The following is a 14,480-nucleotide window of genomic DNA, read 5'->3' on the forward strand; positions in this document are numbered from 1 at the left end:
CAAAACAATATATCCAATGAAATTCCACGAGTGGCGTTTGAGGAGGGTAGAGTGTACGCAGGCCTTACTGCCCCGACCTCATGAAGGTAGAGAGTCCGTTTTCATAAGACCCTCAGCTCAAGTAACACATATTAACAAACATACAGAAGATAGGAAGACAAAACAAATACTAGAAGAAGCATTACAAAGCTTTCAGAAAAAAGGAACCGTAACAACAACAAAATAATGTGATAACCAAAGCGGGAGTCAAGAAAATGAACAGGCAACTAGTTAACATGATCATGAGGTTAAACTACAGAGTTACATCTAATATTTAGTTAATTAGGTTCCCTCTTCATATCTTAACTATATATATGTAAAATAAAAACTACAGTACATACTAGTACTCAATATATATATGATTTCTTCAACATATTCCTTAATTTTGAAGATCGACTCTTCAAGCTGAGGGCTGAACCATACTTTGATAAGCTCTAATGACGCAATATCTCCAAAACTGTCTGGGATCTCCATAAGCTTATCACATCTATCTATATATAGTTTCTCGAGCACGGGAAATGATTTCTCTGCATCAACCTGCCATTCAGAAAATTCTACTCTATGCAAATTTAGAGATTTGAGTTTCTGGAAGGTGACATCTTCCATGTTCCATTCTTTCCCCTCCTCGATGATCGCATCCTCTAGAATTAGTTCTTGAAGGTTGGGTAGTCTACCAATTCTTGAAAGTGTATCGGATGTCAGAGAGAGCCATTGCAACCTCATTATCTTCAATCTCAAAGGGAAGCCATGTGTATATTCATGGAATGAATTCCCAATAGAATATAAATGGAGTTCTTCAAGTTAGTTAAGGACATCCAATCTTGGAAAACAAATCTTCTCTGCTGAACAATTTTTGATACAGACTTCAAGGTTTTGAAGATTAGGAAACCTTTTGAAAATAATATCCTCCGTGTCTTCTAAACCGGGAAGGTGGAGCTTAGATAATGTTCTCAAATTTTCTAACCTTGAGTCCTCGTCTAACACAGTTGGTTCATAGAAAGCACCACGCTTCATCCACACATCTCGTAGCTTTGCAAGACTCCAAAAACAAGGCAATAGTATCATGTATGATCCCTCCACGTTATCCACCATCAGAGTTTCTAGATTGCAGAGGTTTGAAAATGACGGCGGGAGAGCTTTTGCCTTCATGTGAATGATTAAGTACTTCAAATGAACGAGCATACCGATTTAATTCAGCAAAGAATCTTTCAATGTTATGCCCTTCAAATCCAAACTTTTGAGAAGCCTCAAGTGTTTTAGGTGACTCTTGTGGGGAAGACATAACATACAGGCCTTCAGAGAGAGGAGGTGTTTAACATAAGGATTCTTCTTTTCTGGATTAAACACCACAAAATTTTCATTCAAACGAATTGTAAATCTATTAAAACGAATGATAATTCCACGTGGCATAAGATCCGAAGAAGAAGAAGAGGAAGACGGAGCTTTTGAACCTCCTATGAAGTGAAGCAACTTTTCCTTTCTAGATTTTATATAACAAAAGTCATGCACAAGATCATGAATTTTGCAAATAGAATTATCGAAAGGTATTACCAAACTACTGGAAATTAACTCATTCACTACTTCTTCTGCACTTTTCATCTCAAGTCCTTGAGAAATCCACAAATCTTTCAACTCAGAGATCAGTATATCTTTGTCCTTTGGATAACTTGCAAGGTAAACCAAACACGGCTTTACGTGATCTGACAAATGGTCATAACTTAATTGTATAACCTTCACCACTTCCTCTTCATCCTTTAAAATAAAGGAACTCAAATTATTCAGAACTTCAAGCCACAAAGCCTCTTTCTTTTCCTTCCTTGAAATGACTCCACTGATTAGATCAAGTACTAAAGGAAGCCCATCACACTTTCGAGCTATCTTTTCTCCAACATCCTTTAGTTCATCAGGGCAACGCTCTTCTCAGAAGATCCTTTTCTCTAATAACTCCCAACTTTCTTCTGATCTTAGCAATCGAAGATAAAGAGGATCACTGTGGCATTTTCCATGCAAAGCAACTTTCTTTTTCCGACTTGTTAAAATCACTCTGCTTCCTTTATGAAGTTCAGGAAAAGGTCTTGTTAGCTCATCCAATGTTGCAGTATCCCACATGTCATCCAAGACAATAAGGTACCTCTTTCCACATAGTCGTTTCCGCAGCTTATCAGCAACGTCATCATCTATGCCTTGATCCTCATTGAATCGTTCTTTCAAACCAATAACTTGATTGAAAATTTTCTGCAACAACTTTTTCTCATTACGTTCCTGGTCGACTGTGCACCAAGCACAAACATCGAAATGATCAACAATGGACTCATCATTATACACTCTGTAAGCCAAAGTAGTTTTTCCAAGCCCTGGCATGCCGACTATGGAAATGACATCTATCTCAGCTGGTCCGCTGGTGAGCTTCCTAATTATCCACTTTGTCTCCTCCTCAAAACCTACGATTATTTTACGAACTGTACTTGATGAGTTTCTTTCAACCAGCTTGTTGGGAGCGTTTGCAACAATAATACCGCTGCTCTTGGGGATCTTCTCTTGTACCTCTTTTTTGACAAGCTTGATCTTTTCTACGGTATCAGGAAGTATGAAGATGAGCTGTAATAGACCATGATCTCGGGCAAGAATTGAATGAATGGCATGTTCCGCCTCATATGCCACATCTAGAACATGAGTCCAAAGATCTCTATGCAACTCTTGCTCAACATACCCGAAGAACGATCTTATGATTTCCAGGTCTTCCTTCACCTGCTTAATTTGTTTTTTTTATCAAAGCAACTGAAGAAGCATTGGAATTGACCAAGTCTTTTAAGTTTGTGAGTAGAAGAGTCATGAAGAGCGGTCCATCACTCCTGGGGAAGCGAAGCTGAGACGAGGCTGCATGGGCTTTTAAGAAATCATTCTTGAGATCTTCCTTGAGAAGTTCAATACTTTCCAGCAAGTTTAGATTTGCAGCACTTGCTACATTCATATTCTCTTCTAAGTTACGAAAAAGAACGAATACCTCCTCGGTAAGTTCTCTAACACGTGCCAAGAGAACAAACAATTTGTCATGACAAATAATGTCCTTGGGCACATCAATAAGAATAATCAATAGGAACTCTACCATGACATGAATGTTACACGTAGAAGCACTAGGAGTAAGAGCATTAACCATGTGCTCTTGTAGATGAATCAGAGATTCTCTAAGAATGTCCGCAGATGATACCTGCTAATAGACCAAATGTGTATCAAATTCACCATGATAACGTAAACATAAACGTAAAGGGCCTTCTTTAAAATAGCCTACTGCATAAGCTAAATGTTTGTCCTGTACTTGACTTAAACATAACGACAACAACATATATATCTAGGGAGGTGGTGTGTACGCAGAGATGTTGTTTCAAATAAAATATACTAGTAAGCAATAGCCGTATATGGATATGATGATCTATTAACTCGGCAATTCTTATCTTACCTTATCAACTACAACAACAACAACAAAAGTGACGTGCGTACTGCCTACAGTATCCTAGGCTATTCATCAACACAGGAGGGATCTAAGATTACTAGTTCCAAAAGACGTTCAACTTTTTTCTTAAATTTCATACTCATACAGATAGTGCCATATCTGGAACTTACACTTCTTTGAAAAACATTATTAGTCATGTCTAGAGGTGACAGATGAACGGTTTGGACAAAATTTTGATGGGTTATTCTTCACCGCGCGACTTCTAGGAGACACCGTAGGTAAGCTTTTGTCTACCCTTTTTTATGAGAAACTTTAAAGCGACAACTCCATGTTCTTTTGAGGCACTTTAAGGTAATGATAAATGGTATAAGTAATCAATCAATCGAGCTATAATGACTTCCTGTAAAAATCCATTCACTCTAACGAAGTAAAACCCAAAAGACGAGCAATTGTACAAATGTTAATGTAAAAGTAAAAGGTAGTAGTTGGGTGAATTTTTTTTCTTATAGATAAATTTAAAGCCAAAAAATGAAAGAATTGGTTGAAATAATGTCTCACTTGTGCAATAAATTAAAGTGGGACAAAAAAAGTGGACTAATGAAACATGTGGACTTCCCTTAATTACTTTAATGATAGACATTTTAGCCCCAGCTCAATTATTTGTTTCCCTGTATCTTGAAACAATATATAATGGATATATATAGGTGAAGAACAAATCTTGCGCCTTTAAAAAGATAACAAACTTTAGCAGTACGTCAAAATGAAATTTTTACGATGATTAAATCTTACACTATTTATATATTACGCCCAATAATGTTGTAGTAACATTTATTTGAGAGGAACACTTTGTGATGTAATGTTATTATAGAGGAAACTATGCATCTGACAATTCACTTTTCTGAACTATATTAGTCGAGAATCTTTGGAAATCAATTTTTCTAGATAAGTACCTTTCTTAGATTTTGCATATTGTTTATACTTGGTTTGCTGTTGTTGACTGTGTTTTTGGGTAAGGCTAATTCAAGAAGAGTTGGTTAATTAATTAATGAAATAAATGATGTTTTGGAGTATTAATATATGATTCATGACCTTGTACCCATAAAATTATATGATTTGAGCTGTGGACTCGACTTTAATTATGATGCAAACTTTACTTAATTCTATGGTTAACTCTCAACTCGTATTTAACACTTGCCTTTCTTCCTCAGTAACATGATTCAAAGTAGATTGATTAGTTCATCTAATTTTTGTTGTAATTAATTGCTCATATTTCTTAAGTTTTAAAAAAATAAAATTTACAGCTTAAAATCTACAAAAATAAAGTAATTATCAAGAAAGGAGAAAACGTCAAACTTGCTTCTCTGCTATGGTAAAAATAAATAATCTACTTAACCCTTTGTTATATATAATGAAATTAAAATACCCCATATTAATTAATATGCTCCTTATTGAATCAGCATATTAATTTACTATCCTAATGAATCTATATGGTGAATTATGATAAACTCACAAGTGTAGATTAAACAGTGAATGAAATTCAATTGTTGTCAGGTGACAGCAAGGAATATATATGGACCAAAGTTTTTAAAATCTTGGCTTATTAATGATAAATCTAGTTATGATTTTTCTGATACAAAAGATTAAGTTGAATGATTTTATTGGTACGAAATAAAATTTAATGATTTTGTTAGATAAATTATTAAAGTTGAGTGACCTTTCGAGATATTAACTCGGACAAACAAACAAGTTCAATTGGAATACAACTAATTAGGGGTGTACAAAATCAAGTCAAATCGTAAAAAAACCCGACTAGTGGTTGGTTTGACTTGGTTTGGTGTTGGAAAAAAAACCTGACTATATTTGGGTTGGTATGGTTTTAACTAAAAAAAATCAACCCGAGACCAAACCAACCCGACATTATATATATAATTTAAAAATTTTATTTTATACATAAAAATATTTATGTACTTTGGTATAATTTTTAAATATTTCTTATACTTTTTCATAGTTTTTATCTTTTAATATATTATTTCAAGTTTGAAACTTAGAATTTTGAATGGTTCCATAAAGATTATAGTCCATAGATGTTGGTAATTATAATAAAACTTAAATCAAAATCAAATTAATACTAATGCAAAATGAAAATCAATTTAACACTAAGAATGACAATAATATTGAATATTTGTTCTTTGGTTTTACATTGATTTAGAATAATCTAATTTTAACTTCATTTATTATTTAGTCATGTAACTAATACTTATTAAACTTATTTTAGCATGATTTAGTACTTTTAAATTATGATCATTTTCATTATGACTTGTTAATTTGCAATATTTGTTTTACGCGATTTCATTTTTATTTTTTTTGGATATTTTAGTGTCATTAATCATATCAATATTGTTTGTGTTGTATTCTTAAGAAACACCTTAGATAGTTGTATTTTGGTAGGACTGAAGAAATATTTGAAGTACAAGTAAATTATATGTTTGTATGAATACTTTAGCGGAAAAACCCGAAAAACTCCAAAAAAACCCGAGTTTTATTGGTTTGGTTTGATTTATATATTTAAAAATCCGACACAAATAATTTAATTTGATATTTGAAAAATCCGAACCAACCCGACCATATACACCCCTACGGCTAATTATCCCTCAGCTCGTGCCCACTTATATGTCCAAATTTTTTGGCACTAATTGAAACATGGGTTTGCACCACAGCTGCGACCCAACACCTTTCACAGGGTAGGGACCCCTAAACTGCTTATAATGCTTCCCACAGTATTTCAACCCACTTCCCTTCTTCCTTTCCCAACTTATTACAAAATCCTGTAATACTCTAGATCCGTTTCAAAAAGAATAGTCTAGTTTAACCTGTTACAAAGTTTAAGAAAAAATAATAATTTAATTTTGTGATCCTAAATTAAAGTTATATCAAGTATATCAAAATGTCATTTAATCTTATGGCCTTAAATATGTCACGTATAATGTTGAAATTAAAATATTACTGAAAAAGAAAAGAAGTGTTTTTTTCGAAACAAATTAAAAAGAAAAGGAGGGGAGAATATTAATTTACCACTACAGATAACTTTGCATATATATATATCAAACCTAATATGAATTTATATATGATTTCAGCCTTTAAGCTTCTTACTATTAATATTATTACATTTTTATACTTATGAATTTAAGTATAAGTATTATTTATTGTATTTTAATTGTCGTGGATTTCTACCTTCAAATTTATGTTTTGCGTCTAAAGTATTGTTCTAGATGAACTCGGTGTCACAACGTTGCATTCGCATATGAATATAGTAATTAGTTGGTTCATATACAGAGAACCTGTAATTATAAACAATTAAATCATATCAAGTGTGTCCAACAAATTGCTTTATGTAAAATAATATTTTAAAAGTTAAAAGTTAAATTACGATTTTACCCCTACTATAAATTAAAATGTTATAAAAAAAATTTATTATTTAATTTAATATTAAATTATATTATTTTAATAAAAATGTTGATGACTTTAGCACTTCCTTAGATTAATTCCTAACTATATCAAATTGTATCGTTTTAATAAAAATGTTAATAAAAAAAAAGAAAAATGAATTCATACATGAAAATGAAAGAATAACTATATTGACTAGATACATTAACCAAGTACATGAGGTATTCATAATATGTAAATATGATACAAAAGACTAAAGTTCTATATTTTATTACTATATATAATAAGTGGGAATATTTACTACTTAGCACATGACAAGTGTTGGATGATATGTGCTTGATAGTGTTGTACATTCTTCTTTTATGGTTGTACCTTTAAAATTTATATTATTGGACACTTTAACACCATTAATTACCTACTACTTTATTAGCCAAAAAGTTTGACCTCATTTGGGCCCATTTATTATTTATATGTTTTCAATTTTCAATATATGCTGTCTATCTAATTCTTTTTTTCAACCTTTTATTTTAAACTTCTTGAAATTTAATTACCTATTTATTACTCTCTCTATGCACTTTTAATTGTTATGATTTCCTTTTTAGAGTCAAACTATAAGAATTTTAACTAATATTTTACAATGTGTTTTTTCATAAATAAATTTAAAAGAAACAAACAAAACAAATTAATCATAGGAAATTACCAAAGCATCCTTGAATACATCAATAATGGGTCCGACTTTTTGTTTTTAAGAAATTGCACATTCGAAGGATATTTTTGTCCAAAGTGGAAATATTGTGTAAAAAATGTGTATTTATTGTGATTTTGAATGTTTTGTGGGGTAATAGGACGCACACAAAGTTAAGGTTCTTTTTTGAAAATCTGGGACAACTTCAAGTATCACTTAATGTTTTTTCTCAAAATCTAATTTACTTTCGTAAAATATGTGTCAGATCAAAATCAGATTAACAAATTCAAAAGGAATGAGTAATAAATATATATAGAAATGACATATTTATTATTTAACTTGTTAGCTTGTTAAATAATAAATAATAAATATGTAACTAAAAATCTTGTTAGCTTTTGGTTGAAAGCTAACAAGATAGTTACAATTATAGTTGCATTGTGGGGAAGCCACAAAAGTAAAAGTTGAAATACTATTTTACCCATATCTTAATTCAAAATGTTATAAAATATCTAAGCAATTAAATATTAAATAATAATTATATCATATTATATTAAATACTAAAAATGAAAAGGTGTTTTAAAACACATTTTAAGAATGTCTCTCCATTCTCCAACATAACTTTTAAGCTTTCTACAAAATTCTAGGCAAACTTTTTGCTTATAAATATCATGTGCATGAGGTAAAATTATTATTGGCAAATATATAAGCTAATTCACCTTTCATAGCTCAGAAGAAAAAAGAAAATGATTTCATCAATTACAAAAAATGCTTAAGCATGGAGATCACAGATTAAGGTAAAAGGTTGTAGTGAAGTGTTCTCTTGATTTCCGAAGGGTTAAGATTTAGTGGTGTCTGTCGTAGTAGTACTTTTATTCTTATACTGCCTTTCTTTTGCTTTCTACCCCCAGTTATTTTTATGGTGTTTCGGTTATTGCACTTTTTTTTGTTGTTGTTATTGTCTTGCGAATAAGATATATTATGTCTCTACTTTTGTCAGAAATAAGTATTATCTTATTCTAGAGAAAAATATGAAGCATACTTCGTTATACATAATTTGCAAATTATAGAATTTGTAAGTGTAATTACTTCCCTCTCATGGTCTATGCCTTTTGTTTTTCCTCTTTAAACTTGTTGCTTCCGAATTCCAAATATTGATAACCTATTGATTTTATATTTATTTTCTATCTATAATCTATATGAATAAAGTGTTGCGAATGATGTGTATATTTTATTTTTCTTCTATTTTTGTGTGTTTTTTCTCTATTAGACTTCATCAATCTAATTTTTATGAATTTTTTTTTATCATTATCGTAAGTATGTATTGTTATTTGGTTCAAATTAGTCATGTGATTTTTTATTTTATTTTTCTTAAAAACGGAAGGATTTTATTTATATTAAAGGATCAGTCATACAAAGAGGAACTGGTGTATAAGTTACAGTTCCCATAGCATCTCTATCTAGTTCTTTAGTTACAAACGTTGGAGATGCATCAAAAATATAAGGCTGATTTCTATCTAAGCCTGGATCCATTAATTTTAATTTAAAATCTTAAAGAGACACAAAACAAACAAGACATATATATATATATATATATATATGTATGCGTGATCAAGAACTTTTCTCTCTAATCCCACAGGTGGGATCTGGGGAAGGTAGGATGAACGCTACATTATAAAAATCAGCCTTATATTTTTGATAAGGGTTAGCGTTCATCCTACCTTCCCCAGATCCTAACAACAACATAACATTATAAACCTTTATATATAAAATAAAAACTACAGTACATATATACTAGTCCTCAATCATTAATTATCAGTTGTTCCCTTTTCATCCATTCACTCCCAAGTTGTCATTCTCAAAATTTTCCTTCTACTAAACAACTAAACATTCCAACTTCAAGAATGTACATCTAGACATATTTATGTGCTATGCACGCCAATTTCAAGTTAGGCATTAGAACTTGTTTCATGCTTTGTGGTAACTGAAGATTACAACTTCAACACGAAAGTCGCACACTTGAGAAGAATCTAATAATACATAAGATCTCATGGTAATGAAAAGCAAGCACACACACAATATCTCATCCGTTATAATAAAGAACACAAGTACTGATAGCTAGCACTATTTAGACTTGATAAACAGTTATCAATAAACGAAAATGGATATAGAGAAACCGCATTGGAAGAAGGCATACATCATTTGAAGCGTTTACAGGTTGATATGATCTCTCTGCAAAGAACATATATTGTATAAGTTTAAAAAGTTAATACTGGAAAAAAAACATAACATTTCTAAAAGGAAACAAGTTAATGAATTCGTATTCATACTCACATTATTAAGACCCTCAATCATAGTAGCGTACTTCAAGCTTGTCTTCTCCGATCGTTTCTTCAACATGTTCCTTAATATTGAAGATCGACTCTTTAAGCTGAGGGCAGTACCATACTTCGATAAGCTCTAATGATGCAATATCTCCAAAACTGTCTGGGATCTCCATAAGCTCATCACATCTACTTATATCTAACATCTCGAGCACGGGAAAGGATTTCTCTGCATCAACCTGCCATTCAGAAAATTTCACACTAAACAATTTTAGAGATTTGAGATTCTGGAAGGTGACATCTTCCATGTTCCATTCTTTCCCCTCCTCGATGATTGCGTATTCTAGACTTAGTTCTTGAAGGTTGGGTAGTCTACCAATTCTTGAAAATGTATCGGATGTCAGAGCGAGCCGTTCCAATTGCAGTGTCTTCAAGCTCAAAGGGAAGCCATGTGTATATTCACTTAATGAATCCCAATAAACAGATAAATAGAGTTGTTCAAGTTCGTTAAGGACATCCAATCTTGGATAACAATTCTTCTCTGCTGAACAATCTTCTAGTTCTCCGATACAGACTTCAAGGTTTTGAAGATTAGGAAACCTTTTGAACCGGGAAGGTAGAGCTTATATAATGTTCTCAAATTTTCTAACCTTAAATCCTCATCTAACACAGTGATGTCCGGATCAAAGAGAGCACAACAGTTTATCCGCACATGTTGTAGCTTTGCAAGACTCCATAAACAAGGCGATAGTATCATGCATGATTCGCCCAGGTTATACACCGCCAGAGTTTCTAGATTGCAGAGGTTTGAAAATGACGGAGGGAGAGCTTTAGCCTTCGTCTGAATGTGTAAGTACTTCAAATGACTGAGCATACCGATTTCATTCAGAAAAGAATCTCTCAATGTTATGCAGTCCAAATCCAAAATTTTAAGAAGCCTCAAGTGNCTGCACTTTTCATCTCAATCTGCACCACAAGTCCCTCACCAATCAACAAATCTTTCAACACATATCTTCGTCCTTTGGATAACTTGCAAGGCAAACCAAACACTTTTGGAAGGTAAAGCATTCCCTACCAAAGGTGACTTCATAACTCAAGACTTGAACTCGAGACCTTTGATTAAGGATAAAGAAATACTTACCCGTCATAGATGTTTAGTATTTAAAACTCATGGATAACATTCCTGCACAATTACAAACATTTGATAGGGTAAACATACTAGATTTACTTGGTCATCTCAAATAGCATCAATAGTACATAAGAAGGAAGCACCTTTTTTTCCAAGATAAGATGCAGATTGAAGAACCTGAAATGGAACTTAACGCATTTCTAGATAGATTATGGACTAGTTCAACTTGTGGAACAGTAAGATAACAGTTGCAGCTATCAAATCAAACTATTTCTTTGCAACTTGGACAACTTATAACGATGTTTGTCCCACATATCACTAGGAAGATCGGGATAAAAGAAAATGTGAACTTGGCACGAATGATATTTTGTGATGCAGTATTCAGCATCAAGTTCTCTTAGAATTTTTGTTCTTGTTAAGGAAAAGATCTATGCTTTCAATGAACAATAATAACAATATAATTTTACAAGTGAAGTCTGGGAAGGATAGAATATACGCATATCTTATCCTTACCTTGATAGGTAGAGAGGCAATTTTCGATAGATCCTTAGCTCAAGAAAAGCAAAAACATAACATTTATGAAGACATAAGCAGAGTAACATCAACATGATAGTAAAAAAATAGAGGCATAAGAGACGAGTAGTAATAAAAAACTAAGAATGAGATATACAGAAATAGTATCAGTGAAATCATGAAGATTTTAAGCTTGCTTTGAACATGATATGATATAAAGTATAACATGTAGTTTGAAATCATGAAGATTTTAAAATTTCAAACAAAATTTTAACTTCCAATCATTTGATTTCACATCATTTGTCCAAAATTATCCTAAATCTCTTCATAGTTAACCTCGTGATGGTCAATGTGGATGATGCTGAGATAGTTGGCCGGCACTCGAAGACCATTTCTGGCCCCTAAGCGAATCCTTGGCCTGGTTTTCTTAACTCAGCGGAAAACTCAACAGAAAACTCAATGCAATGAAAAGTCATAAAAGCAACCTAACTGATAAAAATCTGGCCAAAAAGGTAACTCGTGTCTCAAAATAGAATATTTACATATATACATAGATGAGAGACTCAATACCAACTGACTAACTGTCTATGAAACCTCTATAACACTGAGATGGATGTTGGGACAGACCCCGCAACATCCTAATAAAACAAAACTAGGAACACAAAATCACAGAGTCCTATGGAAGGCAAGGAGGCTCACCACTGATTCTGGAGTGCTGAGTTGGATCAACGGCGTGCTGGATGCTGATCCGGGGTACCTGTGTCTGCATCGTCATAAGATGCAGGCCGACTGGCATCAGTACATAGAATGTACGAGTATGCGAGCGGGAAAGCTAAACAACAACTAAAGTTTGAAAGGAATACAAAGGAACTCTTACNGGAATTGGCCAAGTCATTCAAGTTTGTCAGTAGAAGAGTCATGAAGAGCGGTCCATCACTCATGGGGAAGAAGAGCTGAGATGAGTCTGCACGGGCTTTTAAGAAATCATTCTTGAGATCTTCCTTGAGGAGTTCAATATTTTCCAGCAAGTGTAGATTTGCATCACTTGCTTCATTCATATTCTCTTCTAAGTTGCGAACAAGAACGAATGCCTCCTTGGTAAGTTCTCTAACACGTGCCATGAGAACAAACAATTTGTCATGACGAATAACGTCCTTGAGCACATCGGTAAGAATAATCAATAGGAACTCTATCATGACATGAATGTTACACGTAGAAGCACTAGGAGTAAGAGCATTAACCATGTGCTCTTGTAGATGAATCAGAGATTCTCTAAGAATGCCCGGAGAGGCTTCTATGAGCTGCTTGATGAAACGTTCAACTTCTTCCGACTTTAAACCTTTCAAATTGGTACAACATATGTGCATAACCTCCAGTTTAACAGGAATAACCTCCACAAGTAGATTAGCTAGCTTGGAGTTAACTAAAGAGACAGCTGATTCATCCACAAGACTAAAACAGCAGAAGTTTACTACTCTCAGAGCCATAAGTTGAAGATGAGGTAAGACATATTCGATTGTTTCATACTCAACACAACCATTTACTTTCAACCTATGGAAATCTCTTAAATTGCCAAATACATTCTGAAGAAGATCAAATGGAGTCGTTGATGGGAAAATAGATTCAGAACACCACTTGAGTAGACAGTGGAGATACATGTGGATGGCATCTAAAAGTTCAACGAAACGATCCTCTGTTACAGAACTTGGTTCAGCATATCTATGTGAGATAATATAAATTTTGATTTTCTTCCAGAGGGCATGATACTTTATATTAACCAGCATGTCTACTCCAATTGGATGAAACAGTGACTGAACCAAATCATGAATCTCATTTGACATTTCGTCATTACATCTTTCCAAAAAGAAAGAGTAATAAAGATGACAAAATGCGGACAAAAACGTCAGCTTCAATGTCAAGTTTTCAATTTGATCCATGTCAAGAGAAGTTTGAACACGCCCACTCTCTATGAAATCTAGAAGATTGACAATGTCCTCGCCAAGTACAATGCGGGATGACACCTGCCAAAAGGTTATATTCACCATCTAAGTTACACAAAGAAACAAACATACTTACAAGAATATGTAATTATGTGAATGAAAAAAATAATTAAATTTTGTATGACATACCAATGATTTGTTATCTTCCCCTTTTGTTTGCCCTTCATTTTCTTTTCCTCTTTCCATTCTCACTAATCAAGCCAAAGTAGTTAAAAAAAAATAAAAATTAAAAAAATCATTTCTTTCAACTTCTCAAGAGAAATAATTTACATCAAACTAAGAATGAAGGAAAATCAAACGTGTAATTAGAATCTTTTCTTTTCCAGTTGAGAGTTGTAAAGGTGTTAAAGATAAGCCCACAAAGTAGGATCTAGAGCGTATGCAAACCTTACTCCTACCTCAAAGGTACATAAATTGTTCCTGATCGATCCTCGGCATAACAAAAACAATCTTAAGCATGCAATCCCAAAAAGGAAGTAATGAAGATACAAGAAACAACAGACAATAATAACAAAAATAGCAGATAGTAATAGAACAAAAATTACAACAAAACAATATACTAATCGAGGTACAAGATACAACATACCAATGAGTTGCTTGCTAATTTCTCTACTTCTCCTTCATTTTCTTTTCCTATTTCCATGTATGCAATTCTCAAAATAGAAAATTACTCTACTAATTAGTCTCTAATTAACACCAAAAATGTCAAGAGAATATTAATTTGTAAAGAAGAAAGTATTAACACCCAAATATTCTTCAATAATCATACCTTAAAGTTGACAAAATGGGACACCCAAATATCTTTTTTTTAACTCATTTAACTCTCGAAATCCGATTACTATCACGTGATGGAGGCAGTAGTACACATTATCATCTTGGTCTTTGTAAATTAATTGTC

The 14,480-nt window shown here is 32.8% G+C and overlaps 1 pseudogene; it reads right to left on the minus strand.

Annotated features, from left to right (window-relative positions):
- Nucleotides 1-345: 345 nt before the first annotated feature.
- On the minus strand, nucleotides 346-13,802 carry LOC125851714 (late blight resistance protein R1-A-like; annotated as a pseudogene).
- Nucleotides 13,803-14,480: the final 678 nt, after the last annotated feature.

This window comes from Solanum stenotomum, unplaced genomic scaffold (assembly GCF_019186545.1).
Source record: "Solanum stenotomum isolate F172 unplaced genomic scaffold, ASM1918654v1 scaffold28916, whole genome shotgun sequence".
NCBI classification, from domain to species: domain Eukaryota; kingdom Viridiplantae; phylum Streptophyta; class Magnoliopsida; order Solanales; family Solanaceae; genus Solanum; species Solanum stenotomum.